Below are 12,063 nucleotides of genomic sequence, written 5' to 3'. Positions count from 1 at the left end.
TTGTGAGAATAAAATAAGGAAATAGTTGTGAAAGGTTTTGCAGATACTAAAGAGCTCTGTATGTGCTAGCTGCATTATTGTCATTAATCATTAAAGGAGTTACCTACAAGGTAACTCTTCATTAACTCTTGTGGATGGAGGGAAATCAGCAGTTGTTCAGGAGAGGCTTTCCTCCTATTCTTTGCCCCCTTCGTCCATGAACTTTCCAGTTTCCTGCCTCCATGCCCATCCCCCTTCCTCCTCACCCAGTCCTTGTGTTATAATAAATGGCATAAATACTTTTCCTTCACTCAATTTTCATTAATTCTTTCCTAAACATAATCAAAAGACTCGAAGAGAAACATATTTTTTTTATTTTTAGTTTTTTACAAGGCAGTGAGGTTAAGTGGTTTGCCCAAGGTCATACAGCTAGATAATTATTAAGTGTCTGAGGTCAAATTTGAACTCAGGTCCTCCTGACTCCAGAGACAATGCTCTATCCACTATGCCACCTAGCTGCCCCAGAGAAACAGATCTTTCAATCAATCAATCAACAAGAATTTATGAAGGACCTACCACAAAGGTAGGTCTCCCTAGGGCTGAGATGGGTAAGAAAGGGGGGAGTAGTCTGGCCATTGGGATAAAATCTCCCTCTTTAATAAAAATTGCTAGGATAATTGGAAGTTAGTATGGAAGAAACTTAGATTAAACCAACACCTCACACCCTTTACCAAGATAAGATCCAAATGGTTACAGGACATAGACATAAAAAAAACAATACTATAAGCAAATTAGAAGATCAAGGACTAGTCTACCTGTCAAATCTATGGAAAGGGGAGCAGTTTATGACTAAGGAAGAGTTGGAGAACATCACCAAAAACCAATTAGATGATTTTGATTACATTAAATTAAAAAGCTTTTGCACAGATAAAACCAATGTAACCAAGATCAAAAGAAATGTAGTAAATTTGGAAACAATCTTTACAACTAATGATTCTGACAAAGGACTCATTTCTAAAATATACAGAGAACTGAGTCATATTTTTAAAACAAAAAGCCATTTCCCCAATTGACAAATGGTCAAAGGATATGCAAAGGCAATTTATAGATGAGGAGATCAAAGCAATCCATAGCCATATGAAAAAATGCTCTAAATCATTAATTATTAGAGAAATGCAAATTAAAGCTTCTCTGAGGTACCACCTCACACCTCTCAGATTGGCCAATATGACCAGGAAGGATAATGATCATTGTTGGAAGGGTTGTGGGAAATCTGGGACACTATTACACTGTTGGTGGAGCTGTGAACTCATCCAACCCTTCTGGAGAGCTATTTGGAACTATGCCCAAAGGGCAACAAAAATGTGCATACCCTTTCACCCAGCAATACCACTACTGGGTCTATACCCTGAAGAGAAGATGAAAAAGGGTAAAAACATTACTTGTACAAAAATATTTATAGCAGCCCTGTTTGTGGTGGCAAAGAATTGGAAATCAAGTAAATGTCTTTCAATTGGGGAATGGCTTAGCAAACTGTGGTCTTTGTATGTCATGGAACACTATTGTTCTATTAGAAACCAGGCGGGATGGGATCTCAGGGAAGCCTGGAGGGATTTGCATGAACTGATGCTGAGTGAGATGAGCAGAACCAGAAAAACACTGTACACCCTAACAGCAACATGGGAGTGATGTTCAACCTTGAAGGACTTGCTCATTCCATCAGTGCAACAATCGGGAACAATTTTGGGCTGTCTGCAAAGGAGAGTACCATCTGTATCCAGATAAGGAGCTGTGGAGTTTGGACAAAGTGCAAGGACTATTCCCTTTAATTTAGAAAAAAACAGATATCTTATTGTCTGATCTTGTTACCTCTTAGACTTCTCTTCTTTAAGGATTTGATTTCTCTCTCATCACACCCAATTTGGATCAAGGTACAACATGGAAACAAAGTAAAGACTGACAGTGCTTTCTGGGGGGGGGGGGGGAAGGGAAGCAAAATTGGGGGGAAAATTGTAAAACTCAAATAATATCTTTAATAAAAATAAATTTAAAAAAGAAAGGAGGGAATAGAGACAACAGGTGGACAAAGCTGCAAAATGATTTAGCTCATGCTAAACATGACTGTACATATATAACTTATTTCAGATTGTTTGCTGCCATTGGTGGGAAGGGAGGATGGTCAAAAAATGTGGAATTTAAAAGCTTGCAAAAGGATAAAAGTTGAAAACTATCTTTGAGGTAATTGAAAAAAAATAGGATAGGGAAAAAAAACACAATTTAACTCAACTCACCAAGTATTTATTAAGTTCCTCGCATAGACAGAACCCTGGGGCTGGCCACAGATTGGGTTTAGAAAAGGCCCAGATATTTGTGCTCCTGAATCTCACAAATGGAATAGGGAGTCAACCTAAGGATGTATTTTTTTTTTCATCCAGGTCCATTATTTCACTAGCATAGGACCTCTAGTTGGGGAAAATCCCTCAAATGATACAAATAATCTCATGCTGGGAACCTCATCAGATACAGACTTGCCAAGGAACTGAAAGTTTTCTTGGCTTGTCCAGAACAGCCACTGTGTATCAGAGGTCTTTCTGACCCCAAGTCTGAAGCTCTAGTTATTATCCAACACTGCCTCTCTATGATAGATACAGAGGCAATTAAACTACATGGATAGAGGCAGTAAGCATGTCAGAGATGCAAAACAAGGTGTTTTGTGGGGTCTCATGAGCAGAAAGGTTGTTCTGACATGGCAAGGGAAAGGGGAGTTAGGGAAAGCTTCCAAAGAGGACTTTGAATTTCAACAGCTTCAACAGCTATATAAGAACTCAAATTCAGAATGAGGAAGGGAAATCATCCAACGAACAAGGGAACAACTTGTAAACAAAAGCCCAAAGATAAGAAAGGCTGGGATGTTGAAGGAAAAAGAATAGTATGTTTTGATGATAACAGAAATAAGTTTAAGGCAGTGCCAGTGTATAATGAAGACTCTTAAGCACCAGGCCAAGAAGTTCTAACAATACTTAGGAGGCAATAGGGAGCCACTGCAAATTTTATAGCAAAGAATGATCAGATTCGAACACAATAAAACCCCCTAAATGAATGTCTCTGTGAAAACATCCATGTAAGGCCTCCCTCCATCACTGCAGATCACAAACCATCTCTGCCTCCTCTCCTGGTCTAAAAGATTCTTTTCCATTTCTTATTTCATTCTTCCCAAGAAGATCCATCCAATGTGCTAAAGGCCCCCCTCAAGAGCTTCTGGGATTTCATATAGTTACCACTGGAGCATTCTCATTCTATAAAGGAAGAACTTCCTATTTACTACCTAAAGTGAGGATTGCAAATTGACTTTTATATATAAGAGAGGGGGAAAAAAATCAAGATACTCACCGATTCACTATCTTTAAGGATTCTCAGCACCAAGGTAGAAGGTACTTGACCAAAGAAAACTGGATCTTCCTAAAAGAGAAAAGAATTTGTAGCTAAGGTTTTTGCTATACATATTAAGTAGGACCATTACCCATAAATTCCACATTCATACACATATACTAGAAGTCTAGTATGTTAAAATCCATGTACTATTTTCTAATCAAAGAGGAAAAGAAAAATTTTAAAGATACCCATAAGCTTCAAAGTGTTAATGTGGCTTGTTTCAAATTTATTAAGAATATTGAATGGGATGATTTTTTTCCATTTACAAAAGTAAACCTTTTAATTAGGCAAATAAAACAACAATAACAAAATAATGTGCCCCACAACAAAGTTACTGCTATTGAGAAAGAGAAAATAAATATCCTGGAACTCTAATGGATGAAAACTTTTGTTTTGGATATTATTGCTTGTCCTTCATTTTTTCCCCAAGAGTTCATTTATTTTATTTTTTTAACATTCATCCATATGCTTATGTATACTTTTAAGTTACAAAATTTCCTTCCACCCTCTCTTCCCACCCCCTCACCTCAGTGATAAACATGTTTATAGATTAGTCATTTTTGGTATGAGGAATTAAGATTAAGGGAAAGAGATACATAAAAGATAATTTCTATAAAGGGTTCATCAGACTCTGAAGGTGTGTTTTTATGTTTTTGGGTTTTTTTGTTTTGTTTTGTCTTTCTTCCTGTGGACAGGGATAACATTGTCTATAGCCAGTCCAATATAGTTGTCCTAGCTCCCTGAACTGCTGAGAGGAGCTGCTTCATCAAGGTTGATCATCTCATAATGTTGTTGTTAATGTATACATTGTTCTCTCGGTTCTGCTCCCTTCACTCATCATCAAATCCTGTAAGTCATTCCATGCTTCTCTAGAGTTCAACTATTTATATGGTTTCTTATAGAAACAATAATATTCCATAGTATTCATGTACCATAACTTGTTTAAACATTCCCCAATTGATGGACATCACCTCAATTTCCAATTCTTTGCCACTACAAAAAGGGTTGCTATGAATATTTTGGAACATGTGGGACTTTCCTCATTTTTTAATGATTTCTTTTGGATATAGGCCCAGAATTGGAATTTCTGAGTCAGTCAAAGGGATTGAACATTTTTATTGCTCTTTGGGTATAGTTCCATATTGCTCTCCAGAATGGTTGGATCATTTATAACTCCACCAGTATTGCTTCAATGTCCCAATTCTCCCACAACCCTCCAACATTGATCATTTTCCCTTTTTCTCATCTTAGTCAATCTGGTCAATCTGGGAGTTGTGAGGTGATATGTCATATGTTAATTTGCATTTCTCTAATCAATAATGATTTGGAGCATTTTTTCATGTGATTTTATATACATATACATATATATATATATATATATATATATATATATACACAGAGAGAGAGAGAGAGAGAGAGAGAGAGAGAGAGAGAGCGCATTTTAATTTCTTCATTTGAAAACTGTCTATTCCTATCCTTTGACCACTTATCACTTGGGGAATGATGTGTAACCTTATATATTTGATGCAATTCTCTATATATTTCAGAAATGAGATCTTTATCAGGTCTCCTAGTTGTAAAGATTGTTTCCTAGCTTTCTGCTTTCCTTCTAATTTTGCAGCACTGATTTTATTGGTGCAAAATCTTTTTAATTTAATAGTCAAAATCATTCATTTTGAAGTTCATAATGTACTCTAATTTGTGTCTGGTCATAAATTTGTCCGCTTTCCATAGATCTGATATTTCTTGGTCTATTAATTTATCTTGGGTGTCACCCAAGGCTGGTGTTCTCCCTCTGCCATGCTGCCTCACCAAGGCCAATGCTTTTTCCATCATGATTCCTTGTGCCTTGGGACATACAAATGGAGATATCCAGTAGGTAGCTAGGAATATTCAAGGGGCCCTCAGGAGAGGCATCTGACCTGGGAGATGGAAGCAGAAAACTTCTACCTCTAGATGAATCACTCAACAGGGCATTTATGAGCAAGGAGATGTGTAAGGTTTTAGGGGTGTGAAAAGTTCAAACATCCCTACTTTTTTTTTCTTAGATTTTCTGTCTGACCAGGTTGCTCCATTCTATCTTTTTTTTAGGTTTTTTGCAAGGCAAATGGGGTTAAGTGGCTTGCCCAAGGCCACACAGCTAGGTAATTATTAAGTGTCTGAGGTCAGATTTGAACCCAAGTACTCCTGACTCCAAGGCTGGTGCTCTATCCACTGAGCCACCTAGCCGCCCCAATCATTCCTACTTTCAAGGAGATAAGTTCTAGTAGGAGACAAAGCTGTCCACCAAGAAAAATGCCTCAAGAGGCTGACAGCAAGTTTCCCAACACCAGAGAGTCTCAACAACCTGCTGAGGAGATTGCAGTGGGGCTTTGGGATGAAGGCTTGGACTAGGTGACTACTACAATCCCATCCTACTCTTATAATTCTGTGATCCTTCATCATAAATTCGCAAGCTGTTCAATCAGTGACACAATGGAATGTCTTGACATGCAGAGCTTCCTTGTGCCTGCAGATGGCTCCCTTGATATAGGAAAATATTACACGGCCATTTACAAAGTCTTCCATCTGAAGAGATAATGTGATATATTTTAATATTAGCTATGTAAAAACAGAAAAATATTCTTGGTGATTAGTCACTGATGGTATTGAGAGTGACTCCTGTTCCCTGCTTTGGTGGGGGAAGCTGAGGAAGGGACATGAACACTGAGTAAGTGGTCCCAAAGATGGCAGCCTCCAGCAGGGAAGTCAGACTAAGGGGCTGCTGGAGCAGAAGCCAGAAATAGGATAAACAACTGAAGATACTTTCTCACACTCTTCTTTGTAAACTCTCAATGATTTTTTTCTGATAATACTTATGGTATTTGCTAAGAATATAATTCAACCCTAAGGAAAAGGTCCTCAATGGATGGAGGTGGCAATATCCATTCCTCTTACAATTTTACAATAAATTACTAAATCCATGTCACATCACAGCTGGATACATGACACAATATATGAATATATGTGGTTTTTAACTGGCTCGGCCACCTTCCTGCCAATGGCTTTTAACCTTCAATATCTAGGGCATTCATTGAAAATACCAGTGCAGTTCCAGAGACTCTAGTCAAGACCATGATAAAATAGCAAGTGTGTCTATATCACTGGACTTGTGAGATTACTCAGAGGGTTCTGGGGTTTTTTTGTTTTGTTTTGTTTCTGAGGATCAATGACATCAAGGAGAAATAGCCTGTTTGAGGTCAGAATATAAGTTTAAGGTTATCCCATGAGATAGTTCAAATTAAGTTTGTTCCTTCATTCAACATTCTTGAAGGAAAGTACCTATCTACTAACTTGACAGAGGAGCCTTAAGAACTATGTACTTTTTATATCCTAAAGCACTATAGAAAGTTGAATTTTTTTCTTTCTGGAGAAAGGAGTACCCACAGGGAGCGTTCTGAATATTGAGCAGTAAGTCGCTTCACCTCTTAATTTCTTCATTTCCAAACAGAGGGTAATAATATTTATTTGGTTTATCTCACAGGTTTGTAATAAAGACACTTAGCAAATCTCAAAAACACCATATAAATGAGAATTATTAACATGAAATTAAATGGGAATTTTTGATCGGGGGGCAGAGCCAAGATGGCAACAAGTAAGGATGTCTCTTAGGTGCTCTCTCTTAAAACATATAAAACTAAGGACTCTAAATTTTCGAGAGACAGAACCCACAGAGGGACCCAGTGAAGCAGTTCTCCAACTCAAGGTAACCTGGAAAAGAGCGGAAAGGCTCTGCTCCCCAGGGTTGGAGGGGCAGCCTGCCAGAGCGAAGGAATTTTTGACAGGATATAGATAAAAAAATTACATGGGATGAAAAGAAATAGAAGGGTTGCTATTTGTAGCAGGGCCCCAAGTCAAAAGAACTCAAGAGTCATTCTAGTCATTTTCCCCAGTACATCCCATATGGAGGTCAAAGGCACCCATATCTCAATCATCTTTGTCTTCTCTCTTTTCCACTTCTTGGCCACATCGAATCCATTCTATTCCCTCCTTCAAAATGTCTTTTCCTCTCATTCAAACAACAATCACCCAGTACTTCAAACAATCAATGGGGAGACTAAAGAGAGAGAGAGAGAGAGAGAGAGAGAGAGAGAGAGCCAGAAAACCAGAGAACCAGAGACAGAGACAGAAAATGAGAATGAAAGAGAGAAAGACACAGAGAGAGAAAAATGAGAATGAGAGGGAAAGAGAGAATGAATGAGAGAGAAAATGAGAATAAGAAAGGAGAGGCAGAGAGAAAATAAGAAAGGAAGAGAGAATGAGAGAGAGTCATGTATGAGGTATCACGTGACTGGTTTGGAGACTATCAAAGGGAGCTAAAGTAGAAAAGGGGCCAGCTGGTAAAAAGTCTCAAATATCAAATGGAGGAATTTATATTTGTTCCTACTGGAGTTTCTTGATTAAACTGGAGGGTTTTTTTAATAGAAGGGAGTGAGGCGGCTAGGTGGCATAGTGGATAAAACACCGGCCTTGGAGTCAGGAGTAAAAAAAATAGAATGGAGCAACCTGGTCAGACAGAAAATTACCTTGCCAATCTATGGGAAACAGCCTGGTCTGGGGGAGAGACTTTTAAAATGTGTACAAGCATGCTTAAATATCTACACTGTGTCAGGCACTTAACAAATATTATTTCATTTTATCCTCACAACAACTTCTCTGTAAGGTAGGTGCTATTATTATCTCCAGTTTTACAGATGAGGCAGATGATGATGATGATGTTTGTCCTTCATTCTTGAAGAAGACCAAGATATCAGTGAGATGATGCCATGACAAGCCCATGAATTGGATTTGAGTGGGGGGTACTCTGCTAAGTCACCAGCCTCACTTTCTCCTACTGAGTCACCTAGGTCCAGTGGACAGATATGAATCAGGACAACTGGAGATGGCCCTGGATGAGGGGCAAGCAGGATTAAGTGACTTGCCCAAAGTCACACAGCTAGTAAGTGAGGCCAGACTTGAACTTAGGACCTCTTGCTTCAGGGCTAAGCAATCTAACTGCCAGATAGAAGGCAGATAAAAGCTGAAGCAGATAAAAGTTAAGTGACTTGCTCAAGGTTACACAGCTAATAAGTGGGAACTTATTAGTTCTGATCTGATGTTGGATCTTCCTAACTCCGACTGGAAAACTATTACAGTAGATGCAGGCAAGGATCTGAACTACAGTAGCAAGTTTGTGAGTGTAAAGGCAGGAATAGACCCAAGAGATCTTGTAGAAAAATAAATGGAAAAAAAAAAGATTTAGCAACTAATGAGATACTAGGAAATGAGGAAAGGACAGACCTGAGGTTGTGAGCCTGGGTGACTGAAAGGATATTGGAGCCCTCCACACTACTAGAGGGGTAGATTTGGGGGCAAAGATGATAAGCTATGTTTTGGATATGTTGTATCTGAAATGTCTCGATGAAAAAGGAGTTAAGCTCAAAAGATAAAGTATCCAACTACCCATCAACAAACAAATATTCAGTACCCACTATGTGCTAGCCCTGTGCTAAGCACTGGGGACACAAAACGAAGCCAAAGACAGTCCCTGTCTTCAAGGAGCTCACAACCTGATAGAGGAGAAAACCAGTAAATAAACATATACAAATAAGTTATAAACAATAAGTAGAAAATATTTAAAAGAGAAATGGCCCTAGGATTTGAGAGGAGTTGGGGAAGATTTTCTGTAGAAGATGAGACTTTTATTGAGATTTCAAGAAAATCAGGGAAGCCAGGAGATAAGAGATGATGAGAGAGGGCATGGAACTCTGCCAGAGAAAATGCCTGAGCCCAATAAATGGAATGTCTTGTTCATGGAACAACAAGGAGGCCAGAGTCACTAAATCCAAGTGGAAGGGGTAAGATGATTGGAAACATGGGAGGGAGTTGGGTTTTGAAGGCTTTAGAATGCAAAATGGAGATTTTATATTTGAGCCTGGCGGTGATAGGGAACCACTGGAGTTTATTGATAGGGGACTGACAGGGTCAGACCTATGCTTTAAGAAAATCACTGAGAGGGGCAGCTAGGTGGTGCAGTGAATAGAGCACCAGCCTTGGAGTCAGGAGTTCCTGAATTCAAATCCGGCCTCAGACACTTAATAATTACCTAGCTGTGTGGCCTTGGGCAAGCCACTTAACCCCATTGCCTTGCAAAAACTAAAAAAAACAAAACAAAATAAAAAAACCAAACACTGAGGCAGACAGAGGTTGACTTGTCCAGGGTCACCAGGCTAGGAACTAAGGCAAGAATGAAACTTGGGTCTTCCTGAGATTCAGTGCTCCATCCATTGTACTAAATATTTGTATTTATAGTTTAATCTCATAGCAATAATACGCTGTATCCTACTGGGATGTATATCTAAGACATAATAGAAAATCTCCCAAAATTTGTCAAATCTGATGATTATTACTTGTTGATTCTTCATTTGAGGAAAAAAAAAAAAGAGACTAGCTCTGAAAGCCCGAGTATGACCCTCTCATCTCCCAACTCTGAGCATTCTCAAAGGCTATATATGCCTCATGATTCTGGAACTCTTCCCATCTTGTTGCTGCCTTCTCACTTCCTTCAAGGCTCAGCTCAAGCTCTCCTTCTGTAAGAAGCTTTCCTTCCTCCTGAGATCAACTCCAATGCACCTTGTTCATGATTTCTAGATAATGGTTTGCCTTTTGTCTCTCCTATTAGACTTGGGAGCTCCTAGAGAGCAGGCACATTGTAAAAGTTCAATAAATGTTTGTCAACTATCTGCCAGAAGGAACCTAGAAAACACTGCCAAAGGCTAGGAAGTCTCAATTCAAAAAGATGAAGCCTGTCACAGAAGTGTAAGTGGCACTTTCATTAATGCTACCTTTAGAAGGTAAGAGATCTAGAAAGAAGACTTGTTTATTTGGGAAATAAACAGCTGGCTAAGAAGATGGCAGATGAGAGTGGGATTGGGGTTCCTTTATTCTGGCTTAAAATAGAAAAGTGATAACCTCCTGGCTATAGATAGAATGCATGCCTCATCAAAAAAAGGATCATATTGAAGAGGGGAAATGCCCATGTCTGTCTGTCCACCACTTTAGCCATTGGAGAGCAGCACTGATGAAGGAAAGAATGGCTATTCAAATACCCAGAAGTTCACAAAAGACAAAATACCAGAAAGGGATAAATCAGGAATGTCTACACACAAAAACTAACAGGGAGATGATAACCAAACAACACAAAGAGAAAAGAGCTGTCCCTGTTCAGTCTCTAAGCATTTATTAAGTGCCTACTGTATGCCTGATATCTAAGTGCTGGTAGTGCAGGTACAAAGAATGAGATTTCTTTAGGCTCTCAATGCACAAGTTGGTAAGGTTTTCCTAGGAGTCTAGCTGAGAAATGAAGGAGAGGTCTAGGATGATAGCTGAACTTAAAGGGTGTGAGAGAATCCAAGGAGCTAGTCAAGAGGGAGACCATTCCAGGAATGGGGGACAGCCTATGCAAAGGCCAAGAGTTGGGAGATGGGCTATTGTGTCTGGTGAGCAGCAAGAGGCCCAGCTGACTGGAATATGCAGCATGTGAGGGAGAAATGTAAAATTAGTCTGGAAAGATAAGGTGGATTCAGCTTGTGATGTTTTAAATGTCAGTGGGAACATGTATAGAGAAGACTGCCCTTTATCCAACAGGCACTAGGGAGCCAAAGTAGCTTCTTAAGCAACATTCCATAGTCAGACCTATGATTGAGGAATATCTATTTGATAGCTATGTGGAAGATTGATTTGGGAGGGGAGAAACTAGATGCAGGCAGACCAATAAGGAAATTGATTGTATAGGTAAGAGATCATGACAAGGTAAGATTCAGGTGATCAGAATCAACAAGAGTTGGAAACTGTTTGGATGGGAGCAGGGGTAAGTAAAGAGTCAAAAAAAATGCCATGAGCTCATGAGATGGCAAAGTTATAATTCTGATTCACTGGAAGGATGGCAGTGCTGTCAACTTAAATAGGAAATTTGGAGATTTAAGGGAAATCCTAATGATGATATCTTTTGATCCAGTAATACAACTACTGGGTCTGTATCCCAAAGAGATGACAAAAAAGAGGACCCATTAGAATATTCATAGGAGCTCTTTTTTTTGTGGTGGCAAAGAATTGGAAATTGAGAGAATGCCTATCAATTGGGGAATGACTTAAATTATGGAATATGAATAAAATGAAATATTATTGCTCTATAAAAAATGAGCAGATTTCAGAAAAATATAGAATGACTTAAAATGAACTGATTCTGAGTAAAGTTAGTGGAACCAGAAGAACACTGTCCACCTTAACAGCAATACTGTGCAATGATCAAAGACAATTCCAAAAGACCTGCAATGGAAAATGCCATCCACATCCTGAGAAAGAACTATGGAATCTAAATGCAGATCAAGCATGTTATTTTCATCTTTTTAAATGTTTTTTAAATTTTTTCAAAAAGAAAAAAAAAAGAAAATCCTAGTGATTCCTTAGCCATCTCCTACAGATTAGATGCTCCCCACAACCTCTCCCCAAATCCTTTTGTCTCTTCTTAACTGTGAGCTTGTTGTTTACCTCCAGGAGATTGTACTTGGCTCCTAGAGGGCAGGGATTGTTTCATTTTTGTCTTAATACATGCTTACAATGAACTGAATTTTA

At 38.8% G+C, this 12,063-nt stretch overlaps 1 protein-coding gene across 2 annotated transcripts in view; it reads right to left on the bottom strand.

The window, feature by feature from the left end:
* The window catches only part of GNG7 (G protein subunit gamma 7), a 393,869-nt gene that overhangs the window by 323,230 nt on the left and 58,576 nt on the right, over positions 1 to 12,063 (bottom strand). For both annotated transcript variants that reach the window (XM_074204607.1, XM_074204606.1), the window contains exon 2: positions 3,370 to 3,438. The gene's annotated coding sequence lies outside the window, so the exon portion shown is untranslated. The remainder of the gene's footprint in view (positions 1 to 3,369; positions 3,439 to 12,063) is intronic.

Source organism: Macrotis lagotis, chromosome X (genome assembly GCF_037893015.1).
Source record: "Macrotis lagotis isolate mMagLag1 chromosome X, bilby.v1.9.chrom.fasta, whole genome shotgun sequence".
Lineage (NCBI taxonomy): Eukaryota > Metazoa > Chordata > Mammalia > Peramelemorphia > Peramelidae > Macrotis > Macrotis lagotis.
This window is presented reverse-complemented; position numbering and strand designations above follow the sequence as displayed.